This window comes from Mustela erminea, chromosome 1 (assembly GCF_009829155.1).
Source record: "Mustela erminea isolate mMusErm1 chromosome 1, mMusErm1.Pri, whole genome shotgun sequence".
Classification (NCBI taxonomy): Eukaryota; Metazoa; Chordata; class Mammalia; order Carnivora; family Mustelidae; genus Mustela; species Mustela erminea.
The window spans coordinates 34189736-34209788 of record NC_045614.1 but is presented as its reverse complement, the minus strand read 5'-3'; the positions used below and the strand labels follow the sequence as shown (position 1 = coordinate 34209788).

The 20053-nt window shown below is 42.8% G+C and overlaps 1 long non-coding RNA gene across 5 annotated transcripts; it reads left to right on the top strand.

Annotated features, from left to right (window-relative positions):
* The first annotated feature begins 1531 nt into the window (after positions 1 to 1531).
* On the top strand, positions 1532 to 18975 carry LOC116579322. 5 transcript variants are annotated; one of them, XR_004281227.1, is made up of 6 exons: positions 1532 to 1821; positions 2677 to 2774; positions 4172 to 4213; positions 9812 to 9942; positions 11502 to 11578; positions 18509 to 18975. It is a non-coding gene; the product is annotated as an uncharacterized LOC116579322 (long non-coding RNA). The 5 variants fall into 5 exon arrangements; XR_004281226.1 differs by having other exon boundaries at positions 11502 to 11621; XR_004281224.1 differs by lacking the exon at positions 18509 to 18975 and having other exon boundaries at positions 11502 to 11763.
* The last annotated feature ends 1078 nt before the right edge of the window (positions 18976 to 20053 follow it).

The window sequence follows — 20053 nt, the reverse complement described above, 5'->3', positions numbered from 1 at the left end:
TACCCTCTCAGCGTGCAGTCCGCTTCAGATTCTCTCTCCCTCTCCCACTGACCCTTCTGCTCCTGCTCTCTCTCTCTCTCAAACAAATCAATAAATCTTAAAAAAAAAATTTTTTTTAAATCTTTATAGTTTAAAAACTTTAGGGGCATTTGGGTGGCTCAGTTATTAATCATCTGCCTTCTGCTCGGGTCATGATCCCAGAGTCCTGGGATCAGCCCTGCATGGGGCTTCCCACTCGGTGGGAAGCCTGCTTCTCCCTCTCCCACTCCCCCTGCTTGTCTTTCCTCTCTCGCTGTGTCTCTCTCTGTCAAACAAATAAATGAAATCTTTTTTAAAAAATTTTAATTACTTAAGTTTGTGTTTGTGTATCCACAAAGTACCCAATCATAGAATTGGCCCCACTTTCTAACAACACTCAATCTAGAGCAAACCCTCATTTCCTTAGGCCTTCCTAAAATCACCTGATTAAAGACCAAGTTCTATAATAGGTACTTTCTAACATTCTCTTACTGAGACTCCCTGTGGTTCCCAATGGCCGCATTCTTTCCCAGGGCAACCAGCAACAAGCCCAATTTATTCAATCACAGGTATGTTCCCAGTCTGGCTCAAAGGCACTGACAAGTCAAACGCACACGTTAGCACAGACCCTGTGGAGTCCGCTTGGCCAGAGTTAGAACACCTTGTTTTTGCTTTTTCAAAAAGTTAAAGTTATGGGAGATAAGTGCTTATCTTTAAGAAAGCTGAGTGGTTTTAAAATTTCTGTTTTCTGGGTGAATTTTACCTCTATAGAAAGGAAAAGGATGGATGATTCAATAAAGATAATAATGAATATAAATGTTCTTTATACGGATATAAGGATTGTAGAGATATACAGGTCTATGTATAAGATATTGTATTTTTTTAATTTTTAAAGATTTTATTTATTTATTTGACACAGAGAGAGAGAGACAGCTAGAGAGGGAACATAACAGGGGGAATGGAGAGGAAGAAGCAGGATCCCTTCCAAGCAGAGAGCCCCACGTGGGGCTTGATCCCAGGATCCCAGGAATCATGACCTGAGCAGAAGGCAGATGCTTAAGGACTGAGCTACCCAGGCGCCCCAGGATATTGTATTTTAAAGTCATAGAAACTACATTATCACCTATTTATGAATATGTATGAATTAATGAACCTCCAACTTCATACAAATAAATGCATAACAACAGATCATTTTAAAGTTTGTTACATAAATAATGTGTCCAAGGAATAAATGAGGATTTATGTTTTTCATATAAAAATTACTGAATTATTTTATGCACAGACCCATAGGCGTTCCTTCTGTCGCCAAATCATTGTTAATTCTCAATGCTTTCTGCATATCCCTCAACTATTCTTTATGACTCCCTTGGATAGCCCTGACCCAATTTTATTTGTTCCCATTCTAAAAACGCTCTACAGACTTCAGTTCACCCTGAACATACGGACCACGTCACCAGCAGGTGGAGACGCCGAGCCGGCGCTCCGGTCCCGCAGCACCGCGGTTTCAGCGCGCGCCCGCGGGCTGCCCAGCGCAAGCGCATTTTCTTGAAGGACCAAGTTGGGATCCGCTGTTTATCCGAGCCCCGGCACTGCTTCCTGTGTTGTTCTTCCTCTTGAGGAAAGAGGGGGGTGCTAAAGATCTCCCCGCACACCCTTGCGCTCGCCGGCCACCGCAGCAGGTGTCCCCAGGGTTGCTGATGGCTCCCTTGCACTCGCCCTTCCTGAAGAGCAGTTTGGCAGCCAAGGCACCTGGAGTTATCGGAATGTCCTGGATGGCTGGCCAGGCGGCTTTCCCCCGCGAAGGTCAATAAAGGGCAAAGTCCAGTCTGCAGGGCAGCCTGCAGCGGGCCTTCCCTAGCAACAGTGAGTACTGACCGCCCCAGGTTCTGAGCAGTGTGCAGGGGCAGCGACCCCTCTCTCTGCAAACTTTGCCAACTACCGTACTGCCTGCCAGCGAGCATGCGCTTTGAGGAGCAGGGGGGAGGGGGACTTAGGCCAAAAATTTTAAATCACAGAAGGATGCTGGATGGGGTAAAACCTGCAGTCCGTCACTGGGTCCTGGGTAAAGGAAGTGGGAACGTGGGAGTCGCAGAAAAGGTTGACTTTATAGATTGGGAAGCTGATGGTAGTTTTGAGTGGTGGGAGTTCAAGGATTTTTGGGAGCTTTGTTAATTTTACTTTAAAATTCTGTTCTCTCTGGTGACCTGGGTGGCTCAGTTGGTTAAGCGGCTGCCTTCAGCTCAGGTCATGATTCCAGGGTGCCGGGATCAAGGTCTGCATGGGGCTCCCTGATCAGCAGGGAGCCTGCTTCCTTCTCCCTCTCCCTCTGCCTGCCACTCTGCCTACTTGTGCTCTCTATTTCTCTGTCAAATAAATAAAAATATTTTTAAAAATAAAATAAAATTCTGGTCTTTCAATATTTCTTGAAGACTTGGGGTTGACAAGGACAGGGAAGTTTCTATGTAAAAGTATGTAAAGTACTAGTAAGATGAATGTCTCTGTCATTAGAGGTGTGAGAATTTCCCAGGTGGGAAAGCAAAACCAAGCCATTTACCCCTCCCCAAGTACGGGACTAGCTTGATATGGCAATGTAAAACACTTCAATGCACCCTGAGAATAAATACGCAATAAGCAGGATATATTTCTAATTCATTGCAGAAAGTATTTGTATGCTGTCCATTTGGAGCTGTCCACAGGGCCCCTGGTTCCCTCTATGACCCACCTTGACCATTTTATCAAGATTGTGTGATTGGCAGGTAAGACTTGGTTTGAAAAAACCACCAGTATTAGTTGAATATTGTTGCTGACTTACCTTTTTTAAAATAGACAATATCATGAAGATTTTTTGTTAAACTCCATTTTCAAATGTTCTGGATTAATCAGGCATCCTGAGGTGCTGTGAGCATCTCAGACTGAATTAGAGACTTCTTTCCGACAGTAACATCCTCTTTGAATTCCTCCAAGACTGTTCTTGCTTGTGTGATTATAAGGTATTTATCTCAATTAACATTATTTAACATAGTGGTCTGTTAAAACATTGCTGTCATATTATAACTTTGTCTTTGACCTTTTATTTATTTATTTTTTAAGATTTTATTTATTTGACAGAGAGAAAGAGAGAGTACAAGCAGGGAGAGTGGCAGAGGGAGAAGCAGGCTCTCCCTGGAGCAGGCAGCCTGACGCGGGGCTCCATCCCAGAGCCCCGGGATCATGACCCGAGTGGAAGGCAGACACTTAACAACTGAGCCACCCAGGCGCCCCAAACTTTTATTTTTATTTAAGCTATTTTCGTAGGTAATAGAAAGCATCTAAACATTCTTTAATGTCCAATTTATATAAGGTTTTCAATGTTAGAAACATCTTTGTTTCTGAATGGTTCCGAATTTGTAGACTAGCTCAAACCTCATTTACTCTCAGCACAAATATTGGCACTTCTGGTTTTTGTGAGCTGACAATCCCCAGTAAGGACAATCATGGTAGTCATCTGAAGTGATTTAATTTCTGGAAGTTGTCTATGTCTAAAGGATAAATTTAACTCTGTGAAAGCATTTTTAACTCTAAGTAAATGAAATTAGAGCAAGGGTGTCCCAGAGAATAGCTAAGAAAATGGTTGAAGAATATGCAACAAGCCCGAGCATTAATATTAACCAACAGTGAATAGTTGGTGACAAAAAGGAACTTCTACTGATCTGGGCATAAAATAAGTTGTTTTACACGAAAGGCTCAAATTCTAATTTTACTCTTTTGTACATTACTTATGTAACAAATTGTCTGCATTAACATCTATAGGGATATGTGAGGCAACTGGCTGACTCAGTTGGTAGAGTATGTGACCCTTGATCTTAAGATTGTGAGTTCAAGACCTACATTGGGCATAGAACTTTCTTTTAAAAAAGATATATATATATAGATAGATGTAAAACATAGAGATAACTTAAACTATAGCTTTAAAATATAATTGTCAATATAATAAATAAAATGATATATCATCTTAGATTTATTATATGAGTACACTGCATAACTGTTAGAAAATAAACATAAAATCCCAACCTATGCACACACCTGTATCTCTCTGCAATACTTGTACTGAATATAATCAACTACTTACACCAAATACTTTTTTAAATCATTCTTTTCTTTTTTTTTTCTGTAGATGTAAGACATACCCAGAGGGCAGAAAGTTAAAAACCACCAGGTAATTTTTTTATGAGCATTTCTTTCACCTTCATCAAAGCTTTGAGAAGGCAAATACAAATGTACATGTATTGCTATCCAAAGTCATTTGCATATTTTCCTAATCCACAGACATTTTAAGAACAAAGAGTCAATTAAAACTATGTTTAATAAGCAGTGCATTTTTATCTGTTTTCTCCTTTTAACAACAGCATGTTTGGAAATGTATTTTCTGTCCTTGTGTTTATCTTGCTTTACTCTGAGAAGCAGTAAGGGTTATTTTTCTTTAAAGATTTTATTTACTTATTTGACAAACAGAGATCATAAGCAGGCAGAGAGGCAGGCAGAGAGAGAGGGGGAAGCAGGCTCCCTGCTAAGCAGAGAGCCCGATGTGGGGCTCGATTCCAGGACCCTGGGATTATGACCTGCGCCGCAGGCAGAGGCTTTAACCCACTGAGCCACGCAGGCGCCCCAATAAGGGGTTATTTTTGTCCAGAATGTCTGAGACTGAGCTTGTTTATATTAGTACAAACTCTTTTCACCACTGCTTTTAGATTCTTTCCCATTTGCTCTATGGCACAGTAAGGATGTACCTTGGAGATGAATGGCACACATTGATTCATGCCTGGGTTCACCTTCATTTACTTCAAGAAGTGCTAAGGAATTTCCGTTAAGAGAAATGTCTGAGACTGAGCATCTTTGTACTAATACAGATTTTTTTTCAATTCTACTTCTGTTTGCCTACGTAGAGATGTATGTAAGGTATGACCAAGAACACTTCAGAACCACTTATTAGCATTCATGTGCACATTCACGGCATTTTCTTCCTGTGAGTTAGAAGAAGAGGAATCCAAGCCATATATGTGAAAATGAATACAGATTTACACATTGTTTTGTACACAGTAACTTCTTATTGTGAGTTAAAACAAATATCCTTAGAAATCATATTTGCTTGGACCAACTAGCAGTAAAGAAAAAACCAGACATCAATCTCTACAGAAATTTTGTACTGACTGCTAGAACTAACCCATGCTTTATCTGAGGCAAATCAGTGAGAACATGTTCTCCTCAAATGCCTTTCTTACTTTGATGTAGATCATATTAATACCAGTCAAAGCAGCATGTTTAAAGATGTGCATATAAGTATAAGGCAAGTTTGGAATTATGCATAGATTTTTAAAGTATGTTCTTTTTGCTAGTTATAAGAAATCTAGTTGAAACTAGCATGTAAATATACAAGAGTTCATGTTTAAACTCAACTTGGAATACTTAGGTCATTTTTAAGGTCAAAACCATTATAAGAACCATTATGAGGGTCAGAATCATGTTGAAGGTCAGAGCAAGAGTCATAGGGTGAAACTAAAGGTGAGGGTCATGATGACAGTGAACTTTAGGATCATGGTGGATGTCTGAATCAGTGTTGGGATCAAGATGGAAGGCAGAGTGAGGAGTGCTTGGTTGGCTTAGTTGGAGTGTATGACTCTTCATCTCAGGGTGTGGGTTTGAGGCCCACATTGGGTGTACAGATTACCTAAAACTAAAAAAAAATTTTTTTTTAAACATATGGGTCAGAGTGTATGTTAGGATTAAGTTGAGGGTCTGGGTCTGTGAGGGGATTAGTGTCAGGATGAAGCAGAAAAGAAGGTCTGCTGCAGGGTCAAGTGAGGGGGTATAGATTTAAAGATCAGTGTCAAGGTGATGGTCATAGTGAGGGTCAGGTTGAGGATCAAATTCATTATCAGAGTCAGGGTGAGGGTCCATGTGAGGGGTAGGTTAAGAGTGAGGGTAAACATGAATGAAGGTCAGGGTCAGGGTTAAAGTCAGCATTAGGGTCAAGGTGAAGTAAAGATGAGGCTCGGGGTAATAGTCATTGTTCAAGGAAAGGATGGCCTGAGGATTTGGGTCAGGATGAGAATTCTAATCAGATTCAGTGTAAGTGTGAGGTAAGAATCAAGGTATGATCAGGATTAGGGTCATGTTGAGAATTAGGGTCACATAGGATGAGGGTCAAGGTCAGGGTGAGAGTAGCATAAAGGTCAAAGTCAGGGTGTTGGTCAGTTTCAGAATAATGAACAGGGTTAGGGTCAGGCTGATCATCAGAGACAGTGTAATGTTTGAGGTGTAAGGAAGTCAGAGATAGTGTCAGGGTGACATCAAAGTCAATGTCACATTGAGGATAAGGGTCATGAAAAAGGTAAAGATGAGCATTAGGATCAGAGTGAGAATCAGATATGAAGTTTGATTCAGGGATAGTCACAGTTAAGGACAACTGTGGTAAGGGTCAGTGTAATGTCAGCTTCACAGTCAAGGTTAAGAGCAGGATAATAATGTGGGTCAAGGTAAGACTCAAAGTAGGATTCATAATCAGAAGGTATGGTAGTATTAAGGGTCAGGGTCAGTCTCAAGATGGGGCAGAGGTGAAGGTCACTATCTGGGTGAGTGTCAAGGTAGAAATGAGAGTCAGATTTGGTATGAGGGTGAGCATCAGGACCACAACAGGGTGATGATCATATTGAATTGAAGTTAAAGTTGAATTGAAATTCCAGTTTCCAAGGTCAAGTGCAGGGTCAGAGACAAGGTAAGGGTGAGGATCTAAGTCTGAATAAGGTTGATGTTGAGTAAGGGCCAATATCAGGATCATGGTGAGGGTTAGAGTTACAGTGAGGGTCAGGGTCATGTGAAAAGTCATGGAGATGGTGAGGGTCAGAACAAGGTTAAGGATGCAGGTTAGAGTCAATGAGAAGATTATGGTGAGGGATAGGATCAGGCTAATGGTGCAATTTGGGGTCAGTTGAGTTTCAGGCTCAAATTCAGTCCTGAAAGTAAGCTTCTAGGTCAAGGTCAAAGTCATGGTAATAGTGAGGGTCAGAGACAGCATAAGGGTCTGCATCATTGTGAGGGCCAGCCTCAGGCATAGGGTGAAGGATAGGTTCAAGGTGAATTAAGGGATATAGTCAGAATAAGTTGCAGGAAAGGTTAACATAATCCAGGTGACAGTCAAGGTAAAATCAATTTCAGGGCCACAGGAGGTCAGGATTAGCATCATGTGAGGGTCAGGATAATGGTGAGTGTCAGGGTGAAAATCATGATCAGGTTACTCTTCGGAGTTAGAGTGAGGTTTAAGTTAAGGACAAAAGTGAAGTTGAAACCAAGTTCAGACCAGGTGTCAGAGCCAGGTGAATGTGAGGATGAGATTCAGACTAAAGTGAGGGTAAAAGTCAAGTGCATAGTCACAGTGAAGGTCTGGATCAGGGTAAATATCAATGTTAGGGTCAAAGTCAGTGTAAGATCAGAATGAGACTGAAGGTCAGGGTCAAATACAGATTTACTATGTCTGTTTAAGGAAGGGAAGGTTCTGTGTACAATGTGGATAAGGGTCAAGGAAGGGAAGGTTCTGTGTACAATGTGGATAAGGGTCAAGGCTGTAGACACTGTGAGGATAAGAATTCAGGGAGAGGATCAGGGTTAAGCATTAAGTCAGAGTAAGGGTCAAGGGCAAGTCACAGAAGTAATGGGTCAGAGTAAGCGCTGGTCTGATGGTATTCATAGACACTGTCAGCTTGAGAACATGGTGAAAATCAGAATAAAGGTGAGGATCAGGTCAGGCTTGGGATTAGGTTCAGGATCTGAGTCAGTTTAAGAGTAGTGTCTAGGTCAGGGTCTGCTTCAGGATCATTGGTTCAAGGTTTTTGAAGTAGGGTGATAATTAGGGTGAGGTGAAAGGTGGGGGCAAGTTGAGAATCAAGTTTGTGTAAGGCTCAGGGGTGGGAAGGTCAGAGCCAGGGTTAGAGTGACATCAGAGTCAGTTTGGGGAGATGATCATGGAGAATAGGAAGATGAGGGTGATAGTGAAGGTCAGGTTGAAGGTCAGCATCAGGTCAACTTTTGGGATAAGGGCAGTGTGAGACTTAGGATTAGGAGAAGGGTAAGGATAAGGTTTAGTATAAGTATATTATAAGGTTTAGTATAAATTCAGAAAAGGGGGATTAGGATACCAGTAATAGGATGTAAGGACCAAGGTAAAGGTCAGGGTCAGAATGTGTGTGAGGGTTATGGTCAGAGTCAAGTTATATGAAAAGATAACGGTCAGTGACAATGCCATTGTTTCAATTAGAGTTAAGAGTAGGGAGAGATTCAGAGTGAGGTTTTCAAAGAAAGATTACGTTGACGGTCAGAGTCGGGGTTAGTGTTTCAAAGTAAAGATTAGGTTGATGGACAGTCAGAGTCAGGGTAGAGTGAAGGTAAGATTCAGGGTCAGGTTCACAGTCACTGTGAAAGGTAGAATGAGGATCATGGTAAAATGAGGTATGGGTCAAAATCAGGGTCAAAGTGAGAATGAAAGTCAGTGTCAGAGTTAGGGTGAGTTTAAGGATTTGAGTTAAGGTAAGAGTCTTGGTAGGATGAAGATAAGAGTCAGGCTCAAAATGAAGGTCAGTGTCCAAGTTAGATAAGTGTATTCAAAGCAAGTTTCAAAGACAAAATGAGGGTGAAGTCCAGGATGAAAGTAGGGTAAGAGAGAGAGCCAAGTGCAAGGTCAGGAGTTTATTCAGCATCAAATTCAGAATCAGACTTGGGGTTATGGTAGGAGTCAGTGTGACTTTCAAGTTAAGGGTCAGAGTTCATTCAGGAAGAGAGTTTTGTTGAGTGTCTGAGTCAAGGTCAGGGTTAGGATCTTGGTGAGGGTCAAGTTCAGGATCTGAGTCTTTGTATCAGGGTGAGTATTATGATCAGATTCAGAGGGAGTGTGAGGAAAAGGTTTAGAATCATCACCAGAATAAGGGTCAGTGTCAGTGTGAGGACTATAGTCAGGAACAGGGATCCATGGTGAGGGTGAAGGTCAGGGTGAAAGTCAGGATAAGGTAGTGTTCAGGATCAAGATTAGGATCAGTTTCCGAGTCAGAATCTATGTAGAGGACAAGTTCAATGTAAGGGTAAAGGTGAGAGTCAGTCCATGTCAATGTCAGAGTCAGGACCAAAATCTTGGCAAGCATCAGACTAAAAGTCAAGGTAGTGTAAGGACAGGGGCAAGGACTAGGTCATGTTCTATCAGAGTGAAAACCAGAGTCAAAATCATGGAACTGTCTGGTTCCATGTGAGGCTCAAAATCAGGGTAAGGGTCTTGATGAGGGCTCAGAGACATGGTGAAGATCAGAGACAAGTTTAGGGTAAGGATCAAAGAAAGGATTAGGTTGAGCATCAGGCTAATGATCAGGGTGTGTGGATCAGAGTCAGGATTAGTTCTTTGGATGAGGATCACCATCCCTTTTGGGTAGTTTTTTTTGTAGGTTGGATAAAAGCCTTATTCCCCAGGGGCGCCTGGGTGGCTCAGCTGGCTGACAGGTCCGACTCTTGGCTTTGACTCAGGTCATGATCTCCTGGTCAGGAGATCGAACCCCATGTCAGGCTCCGGGCTCAGCAGGGGGTCTGCTTCCTCTCTCCCTCTGCCACTTCCCCTGCTCACACATACTCTCTCTCTCTCTCTCTCAAATAAATAAATAAATCTTAAAAACAACAACAACAAAAACCCTCTATTCCCTAGAGAGGCATTTTTTATTTGTACAGAAGCCAACAGCTACTTCAAGATCATCCACATCCCTTCCTGTCCAACCCACTACTTCAGGTCTTCAGAAGGACCTACCCGAAGAACCTTGAATTCACAGAAGCCACCGGGAACAGCAAGAGGAGTCTGCTTTTGTGTTCCTGCAGCCTTTCTAGTCTCTTCCTTCAGGATCGTTGAGCCAGTGCCCTGGGGTCAGTCCCAGCCTCCTAAAGGCACATTTCATTTTTATTTTTTTTTTAAGATTTTATTTATTTATTTGACAGACAGAGATCACAAGTAGGCAGAGAGGCAGGCAGAGAGAGAGAGAGAGGAGGAAGCAGGCTCCCTGCTGAGCAGAGAACCCGATGCGGGGCTCGATCCCAGGACCCTGAGATCATGACCTAATCCGAAGGCAGCGGCTTAACCCACCGAGCCACCCAGGCGCCCCTAAAGGCACATTTCAATTCTCGATATTAGACATAAAAGATGACCTCTTGGAGAGTCCCTGGTCTTTCACTACATCCTCCCACCTTCGGGGCATTATGCTGGGTGGAGATTGTTTGGTTACGATTATTAGCCCTTGTGCTAGTGACTTCTCTTTACACCTTAGCCACCTCATCTGTAAAAGAGAGGGGTTGAATTTGATGGTCTTTTTATACTCTATGCAAACCTTTCCAACTCTGACTCCTTCTAACTGCCTGGCCCTGCTTCTCTTCTTAAGACTCTGCATTAAAGCGTTTCTCTGCTTTCAGAATTCACATCCCAAATAGCCAGAACTTCATGATCTCACCTCACAATTCAGAACTCTCCTCCTGTCCTGTTGGGACCTGATACAAGTCCAACCCAGCTTTAGGGGTCAAGACTCTGCAGAGTTTTCATTTTGGTCATTTGTACTGGGAGGAAAAGAGATTGTTGTTTTGTTTTGTTTTTGTTTTATTCCAAACACAAAAATTACAAAATGGGGAGCACCCTTCTATCTGTTAGACGGGAGGCCCATGCCACCCAATTCATAAATCACCGAATAAAACCAACTATATTTTTAAATTAAAACATACATGTAATATGGAACCTGCTGTTTGAAGCAGTGCCCCACCCCTCGCGCCCGGAGAAGCCCAGCAGGCTTTCTCAGGCTGTCATTCCGGTCTCTTCCCACCTCCCCTTTGGGATTCTTCGCTCTTGTGTCACTTAAAGATATTGATTATCTGCTTCACCACTGACCCTGTTCTCTTTCTTTTTGTCCCGGTTGCCGGTGCTTGGTGTCAGTTTTCAGATAAGGAAAGAGAGCTGGCTGTTGAGGCTCTATTTATAATATGCCCTTGAAAGCCGAGTGCTGACTTCTTTGAGCTAAAAAAACTGGCAGGTAAGGAAGGAGAAGAGACACAAGGCAGAGGGTCATCTCCAGTGAGATGGACAGCCCGGGACGCTGGAGCGTGGGCACGCAGGTGCACTCCCAGGCTCGCCTGCACACATACACATCCAGGCCAAAATGAATAAAGAAACAAGGGAGTCCGGGAAAAGACAGGGAAGTGCCCGGAACACGAGAGAAACTTAATTCGTATTTGGTGAGGAGAAAAGAAGATAAGAGGGGGAGGAAATGAGGGAGGAAAAGAGGAATTCAGACGGCAAATTTAGCGAGGAGAGCACTGAACTGGGAGTCCGGAGACCTTCATTTGAAGCCTAGCTCTCCTTGATTTATCAGATTTCTTAGAAATTTGGGCTTGGTCAGGTTTCTTGGCCTCTCTGAATTTAGGTTTTGTCTTCTCTCAAATAGGTGTCGTATTGCCTTCCCAACGAATCTCATAAGATTGCTCTAAAAATCCAGTGGAATGATGATTATGCAAGTCCTGGGTGAGCGGAACCTACTCTGCACACGTGAGGCCCTGGCCTGGGGGTGAGAGCTAGCAGAGCACCCCACATGCCTTAGAGGACTTAGCCTCACAACAATCTTGCACTATAAACTACTTTTTTATTAACACATAATGTATTATTAGCCCCAGGGGTACAGGTCTGTGAATCGCCAGGTTTACACACTTCACAGCACTCACCATAGCACATACCCTCCCCAATGTCCATAACCCCACCACCCTTTCCCTACACCCCTCCCCCTGGCCACCCTCAGTTTGTTTTGTGAGATTGAGTCTCTTATGGTTTGTCTCCTTCCCGATCCCATCTTGTTTCACTTTTCCCTTCCTTCCCCCAGCGACCCCCTACCCTGCCTCTCAAATTCCTCATATCAGAGAGCTCATATGATAATTATCTTTCTCTGATTGACTTATTTCTCTAAGCATAATACCCCCTAGTTCCATCCATGTTGTTGCAATGGCTAGATCTCATTTCTTTTAATGGCTGCATAGTATTCCATTTTATATATATATATGCAGCCATCAAAAGATACAGAAGATGTGATATATGGATGGATACAGAAGATGTGAGATATATATATATATATCAGGGAAATACAAATCAAAACCACAGTGAGACACCACCTCACACCAGTCAGAATGGCTAAAATTAACAGGTCAGGAAATGACAGATGCTGGCGAGGATGCAGAGAAAGGGGAACCCTCCTACACTGTTGGTGGGAATGCAAGCTGGTGCAGCCACTCTGGAAAACAGCATGGAGGTTCCTCAAAAAGTTGAAAATAGAGCTATCCTATGACCCAGCAATTGCACTACTGGGTATTTGCCCTAAAGATACAAATGTAGTGATCCAAAGGGGCACATGCACCCGAATGTTTATAGCAGCAATGTCCACAAAAGCCTTAACTATGGAAAGAACCTAGATGTCCATCAAAGATGGATGGGTACAGAAGATGTGAGATATATATATATATATCATAGGTTCCCCTTTCTCTACATTCTCTCCAGCATCTGTCATTTCCTGACCTGTTAATTTTAGCCATTCTGACTGGTGTGAGGTGGTGTCTCACTGTGGTTTTGATTTGTGTTTCCCTGATGCCGAATGATGTGAAGCACTTTTTCATGTGTCTGTTGGCCATTTGGATGTCTTCTTCAGAGAAATGTCTGTTCCTGTCTTCTGTGCATTTCTTGATTGGATTATTTGTTCTTTGGGTGTTGAGTTTGATAAGTTATTTATAGATTTTGCATACTAGAGATTGTTTTATCTGATATGTCATTTTGCACTATAAACTATTATTGGTCCCCTACTGAGTGACAGTCATTTGCTGGAGGTCACACACCTATTAAGTGATCAACTGGGATTTGAACAAGGCCCGTGGGAGTCCGGTGGCCAATTCTCTTAACCAGTCTGCTACTGCTCAGACTTTGGTATGTATCTGGTGCCTTTCATAGACCCAAGAAAAATGAAATCTGTCTCCCAGTGTTAAGCCACATTGTCTACATGCCCTCAGGCTGCCATGACTGAACACCAGATACTGGGTGGCTTGCCTAGCAGAGATTGTTTTCTCCCAGTTCTGGAGGCTAGAAGTCCAAGATCAAGTCGTAGAGGGGGTTGGATTCTGATGAGGCCTGGCCTTCCACCTTGCAGACCACTGCCTTCTTGTGTCTTCCCATGGCCTTTTCCTGGTGCTCCAGGTTCTCTGGTGTCTTTTCCTCTTCTTATAAAGGTCTCGCCCTTAGGAGCTCATCTAACACTAATTACCTCTTGAAAGGCCCCATCTCCCATTGCGGGTGGAAGTATCCACTATACACATTGGGGTAGGGGCATAATTCAGTCCCTAATAGACATTCCCAAAATAAAAAAGGTTGTCTACTTTTCCCCCCAAAGAGGAATTTTTTGAAATCCCATCAGGTCCCCAGCAGCCACTGCAGCAGAATTTCTCAGCTCTGAGTCCTGCTCAGATCAATGTTCTCCCATAAGTCCAAGCAGCTCTGCTGTAAAGGAATGAAGCGGCTTTCGCACCAAAATATTTAAGATATTCCTGCTCTCTCCCTCTTGCTCAAGAGCATTCAGAGGTCTGTCCCTTCTTCCCCTCTTGCCAAGGATTCCTATTTATAGCTTCTGGCGCTGGCGGGTCTGAAGGAGTCAAGAGTTTTCAAATCACTCCCACAGCTTTAACGCGTGCTCCCTGCCAGATCCCCTCGGCCATTAGAAGCTAGTCTTCCTGGCTCCCTGGTCAGGGTGTGGGGAGGAGAGGAAGAAAGAGAAAGTGTTGCAGGATGCAAAGCGGTAGGTCCCTTTAAAAAGCCTCAGAGGAAAATGAACTGTGGTTTTATCCCTACAGCAATTTGTATTTATTTCTGTTTATAACCAAGCCCTTGGGCTCTTTCTGAAAACTTAGAAAGTTTCACATTGACTTCATCCTTGAATTCTACTTTGAGATGCTGATGAGTCTGAGGGCAAAGAGAGAAAGGCCAGAAAGGTCTGTTGCCTGGATGCCAGAAGCCATTATAGGGTTTTACAATTCATCTCTCTGCTTCTAGCGGCACATGATAAATTACCAGCATCCATCTATCTAACAGTATCAGGCTTCAGAACTTGTGAGCCCATATGTTCACGTTATTGCTTTGTGCAAATAGATACTCAAAATACTTATCGATCTGGCACATTTCATGAGTATTTATCAAAATGTTCTCGTCTCCCAACATGTGTATTAATAAAAATAATACTAAATAATACCAAGTTGCAGCCATGCACGAGATTCCAAACTGTAGGTTTAGTTTGCAAATTTGGTGAAGGCTATTTGGTTTTTTTTTTTCTTTTTATTTATTTATTTGACATACAGAGATCACAAGTAGGCAGAGAGGCAGGCAGAGAGAGAGAGGAGGAAGCAGGCTCCCTGCGGAGCAGAGAGCCCGATGCAGGGCTCCATCCCAGGACCCTGGGATCATGACCTGAGCCGAAGGCAGAGGCTTTAACCCACTGAGCCACCCAGGCACCCCGGTGAAGGCTATTTGTGATCATAAAAAGAAAAAAAAAAAACAACCCAGTAACTGGAAGTTCTTATAGCAGCTAGAACAAAGCTTGAATGTGATAGTTTTTATAGATGGATGACAGAGGAAAGATAGAAATATGGTTGAACTTGATTTAATCCCGATAAAAATTCTGCATTGGGTATGTAGCCATCTAGAGTCTGTGTGACCAGGAAATGTCACACCCCATATTTAAACTCATAGTGCCAATCTCACATTTTCTGGGGAAAAAATTAATGTATTTTTAAAATTTCTCTGTCAGTACTTCCTCCCTGGTTACCATAGTCAACAATAGAAGTCCTGAGGTCCTGAGGACAGCAAGACTCAAAGTTGCATTTCAAGTCAATGATATTAAGTTAGAAAAAAAACATCTGGAAGAAGATATTTCAAATTGGCGATACCTATTATGGTTTGGGACTGAGTTTATGTAGGTCATCTGTTCTTTTTCAAGGCTTTGAATCCACTGGATTTTATTAGAACATTTAAAATGGCTTTTACTTTTGAAATTGGGAAACATTTTAAATGTGTGGTACAGAAAAATATGACAAATGCCTTCATACTTTCTAACCCAAATGAATAAATTAACGTTTTGTAAGTTTTTCTTTGAATATTTTCTTTAAAATATATGACAGGGGCACCTGTCTGGCTCAGCCAGTAAGCCTGTGACTCTAAATCTTGGGGTTGTGAGTTCAAGCCCCACGTTGGGTATAGAGATTACTTAACAACAAAATTTTTTTAAATAAATAAAGATAAAAATATAAAATATAGGACAGAAGTTATAGATACAGTTGAAATCTTCTGTTAAACCCTCAGAGACCCCATTTTCTAGTTTACCTCCCCAGGTACCTACCAACACAAATCCAGAATTTGCCCTTCAGCCACAAATATATGTAGCCATCAATGACATGAGATGTATGACTTTAAACAATTATATAAGCATCTTAATGAATCCTTCTCCAACTTAAATTTTCATTTTCCTTATGCCTTCTTGAAGGCTTTTCTCCTATGTTACTTGCTGGCATTTTAAACTTATTTATTAGTTGTTTAAAAATTCACATTTCTTGGGGCACCTGGGTGGCTCAGTGGGTTGAGCCTCTGCCTTTGATGTCAGGGTCCTGGGATCGAGCCCCACATTGGGCTCTCTGCTAAGCAGGGAACCTGCTTCCCTCCCCCTCTCTCTCTGCCTGCCTCTTTGCCTGGTTGTGATCTCTGTGTGTCAAATAAATAAATAAAATCTTTAAAAAATATTTACATTTCTTACTTTAATAAAACAAGGTATATCATAACTTTAATGAGTCAAAGTAATTGAAGGACACTTACAGTCCAAACACTAGACAGAGTATCATCAGAAAATGCTGCTCCCTTCATTTCTTTCTTTGGGAACCCCTAAGGCAAGGACTTGAGTGTAAATTAATCTATTGGGAGAATTCCAGAGAGCAAAGAGTAAGGAAGTAGGCGTTAGAAAGCCAGTATAACTGTGCATTACTGAAACTACCATTCCTGGGGTGAAGTGTCAGAAGCTCCATTTCACCAGGCCCTCTGGAAAAGCACATGAAATGCTGCCCAGAGTTGTCGGTCTAAAGGAAGGCAGGCTAGAAGAATCAGCCACAGGCTCCACTGCCCCATTGGTTGAAAAATGACCCCCAGGGCATTAGCCTTATGCACACTTTTGGTCTACACCTTCCATGGGCCATGAGGGCATCAGAAAAGACTGTGATGCAGCACAAGTAGGGTACACAGTGCACACTTCAGTGGGGTGTGGCCAGCCAGGGTGGGTCTGCGGTCCCGTGGAATGGTTGGCCTCTAGTTGGGACCACATTTGATACACAACAGCTATGGGGAGGCTTTTCTTCCTTCTTTTTCTTTTAAGATTTTATTTATTATTTATTTGACAGACAGAGATCACAAGTAGGCAGAGAGGCAGGCAGAGAGAGAGGGGGAAGCAGGCTCCCTGCTGAGCAGAGAGCCTGATGCGGGGCTAGATCCCAGGACCCTGGGATCATGACCTGAGCCGAAGACAGAGGCTTAACCCACTGAGCCACCCAGGTGCCCCACCTTTCTTCCTTCTAAACGAACCCAGTATGGCTACACAGAATGGGCTTGTCCCGCTTCCTCAAATTCAACGAATGACAGGAAAAGCAAGTTTTCCAATTCTCAAGAGTTGTCTCAGAAAATTTCAAACAAGGGGCCACCGTCTTTGAAGTCACCCATCTCTTGTAGCCCAGAAAGCAACCCCAAAAATCAGTTATTTAAGCTTCCTGTCTTTTACCACTTTTTTCCTCATGCTTAGAACAAAAAAGCAGCCACCCCGAAGTGTGAGAAAGTCAACAGTTTTCCTCACTGGCCTCTACCAGACTGCAGTTAAAGGGAATGGGCTGCAGTTATTTCTAAAACTCCAGCACATCGTAGATGCTCAGTAAATGCACTCACAACTATGGGTCCCACCTTGTGCCTAAAATAGCATCTTTACTTAATGTCACTTTTCTTTTTTTTTTTTTTTTAAAGATTTTATTTATTTATTTGACAGAGAGAGATCACAAGTAGGCAGAGAGGGAGGCAGAGAGAGAGAGGAGGAAGCAGGCTCCCTGCTGAGCAGAGAGCCTGATGCGGGACTCGATCCCAGGACCCTGAGATCATGACCTGAGCCGAAGGCAGCGGCTTAGTGTTGCTGAACAAAAGCATCTGTAGCTTCATGATTTTGCTAGGCGCCTACTGTGCTTCTCCTTATGTGCCAGGGCAACTTATTCCACGGATTTTGGAAATAACTTCTTTGTTCCTAGCCTTCCTGTTACTTGTCATTATCACTGAGATTGCCCAAACCAGTAAGACTCTCTCTACTGTGCGTGGCCCAGCTATGTCCGCACTTCCCCCGTGCTGCAGGACAGACACCATGTCCACCGGCGTTGACTGTGATGCCCGGAGCATCTGCAGTTCTCAGTGAACCCAACCGACTATCCGTTCACTACCTCAAGGGGGCCTTTCTTTCGATGAGACATGCCAGGCCTCCAATGCCAAAGGGAAGGAGAGGGTGACAGTAATTATCTAGATGACTCTGGCCGTAATCTCACTTTGGCCCGGGTGTGATCCTTACCTTAATTGCCTTGATAGCTACAGAGAGACTTTATTCTTGGAATTACAAAATTATAGGGCTCGAAGGAGATCTCAGGTCATTAATCATCAGAAGGGTAAGGTCAATTATCTGGAACAAAAAAAGAGACCAGACGCCTCTTCCCCTTCATGCTTTGTGGATAAGGGAGAGTAGATGTCTTTCTTTCTTTCTTTTTTTTTTTTTTTTTTTAAGATTTTATTTATGTATTTGTCACAGAGAGAGAAGCGAGAGCAAGCACAAGCAGACAGAGTGGCAGGCAGAGGCAGAGGAAGAAGCAGCCTCCCTGCCAAGCAAGGAGCCTGATGTGGGACTCAATCCCAGGACGCTGGGATCATGACCTGAGCTGAAGGCAGCCGCTTAACCAACTGAGCCACCCAGGCGTCCCGGGGGAGTAGATTTCTTGGCGTCTTCCCCTTTACCCCATCTGATCACCTTGTACTCCCTCCCCAATGAAGGCAACCAAAAATGAAATCCTTATCAGAGCCTACAAAATTATGAGGGGCCCTTGAGAAAAAGGACCATATAAGATGTCCTTTGGTCCCGGTCCACTTTATTGGTTAGGTAGGATGTGATGTTAGACTTCGAGAAGGTTGAGTCAAGTAAATCTGAAAGTCTAGGACCTTCTAAACTCTAGCCTCCTGTCTTTAGCTAACATTTTTCCCCCCATGGTGTCAAAATTCAGGTAATATCCTGTAACTGCAAATAGGTTTCAGCAGAAGACTGATCTGATTTTTTTATTTAATCAATAAGGTTCAAATGTATTTTTGATTTACTAGGCTCCAAGATGTCCTCTGCATTTATATTACAGCAGCATACTATAGGAAACCGGGACTGTCATTCGGAAACGACGTCACCATCCACAACCTCCCTCTGTGTTTTCCCCCTTCTGGCTGGAAGAGCATCCATCATCCCTACTCCTTTATGCTTATATAACGTCTCCACACTTCGCTCAGTTTCGATGGAAGATGCGAGAATATTTGCTCCAGTTTTTTTCTTAAAGAACTCTGTACTGTCTGTATGCATGGATGGCTTTTCAAAACAGTTCCTTAGAGGTATAACTTACTCATCTACTGCAGACTATATGCACGATGAAACACTCCTTTCGCAATGTGATAGGGTAGTTTTTCCCAGATTCCATTCACTTAGACATGTTCAAGCCAAGGGATCCAGGGCACTTATGGTTTTCTAATTCTTCTCCCCCTCCCCCCTCTCCTTCCTCCACCTCCTCTTCCTCCTCCTTCTTCTTCTTTCTTAAAATTTGATTTATTTATTTGACAGAGAGAGAGACAGCAAGAGAGGGAACACAAGCAGGGGGAGTGGGAGAGGGAGAAGCAGTCTTCCTGCCGAGCAGGGAGCCCAACTCAGGCTCAATCCCAGGACCCTGGGATCATGACCTGAGCCAAAGGTAGACACTCAAAGACTGAGCCACCCAGGCGCCCCTGGTGTTCTAATTATTAAAGGAAAAAGTTGTCAGTTTATTTGTTTGTTGAACTTCACAATGGCTGCCATTTTGCTGAGTGTTTTATAGACAAGTGCTCTGCCGTATGATTTCATAGGTTAACCTATTTGATCCTCAAAATAGCCTTACGAGGGATATTGAGGAAACTGATGCTTGCAACAGTTCAGTAACTCACCCAGAGAGTACAAAGGCTGGAACTGGGATTAAAACCAGATTTGCAAATAAGCTTTATGCTCAGTGTATCCATGGTGCCTCATTTAACACACATACTCACCTGCAATTCTACTCACTTTGTGGATTAACTCAAGTGTGATATATACCAGAATATTCTGACTATATTCTGGTATACCAGAATATTCTGACTATATCTTTAAAGCTTGAGGCATATCCTCTGCAGAGCAATATTTGGTGACTTTTCATAATGCATTTTTATAAGCCTGACAACATCATCTCATTTTGGTCTTCATTTAGAAATAATGATGAATATTAATAAATGCTCAAGGCACAGTGTCTTTTCTTGTGAGAACCTTGTCACATGAGTGAGTGAGCTTCCAAAAAGTTTGGTTCAAAATGGAAATTGGGTTATAAATGCTTTTGTGGGGAGATGTGAGTCCTCTGGGCTCCGTAATTTAAGGGCAACTTTTGGAACGACTGCTTATTTCTGATGAGGAGTCTAGGAAGACCCCGAGTTTTCTGAGGAGAGCTGTTCCTCAGTTGGGAACCTTCTATCATGGAAGAATTAAATAAGGCTCATTTTGTGGAATACCGAACGGGGGCATTCTGTCTGTTCTCTGCTACTTAATATTTTACGCAGGCTCATTTCAAGGAATGACAAAGATTGTCGGCCAACCACCGGAACGTA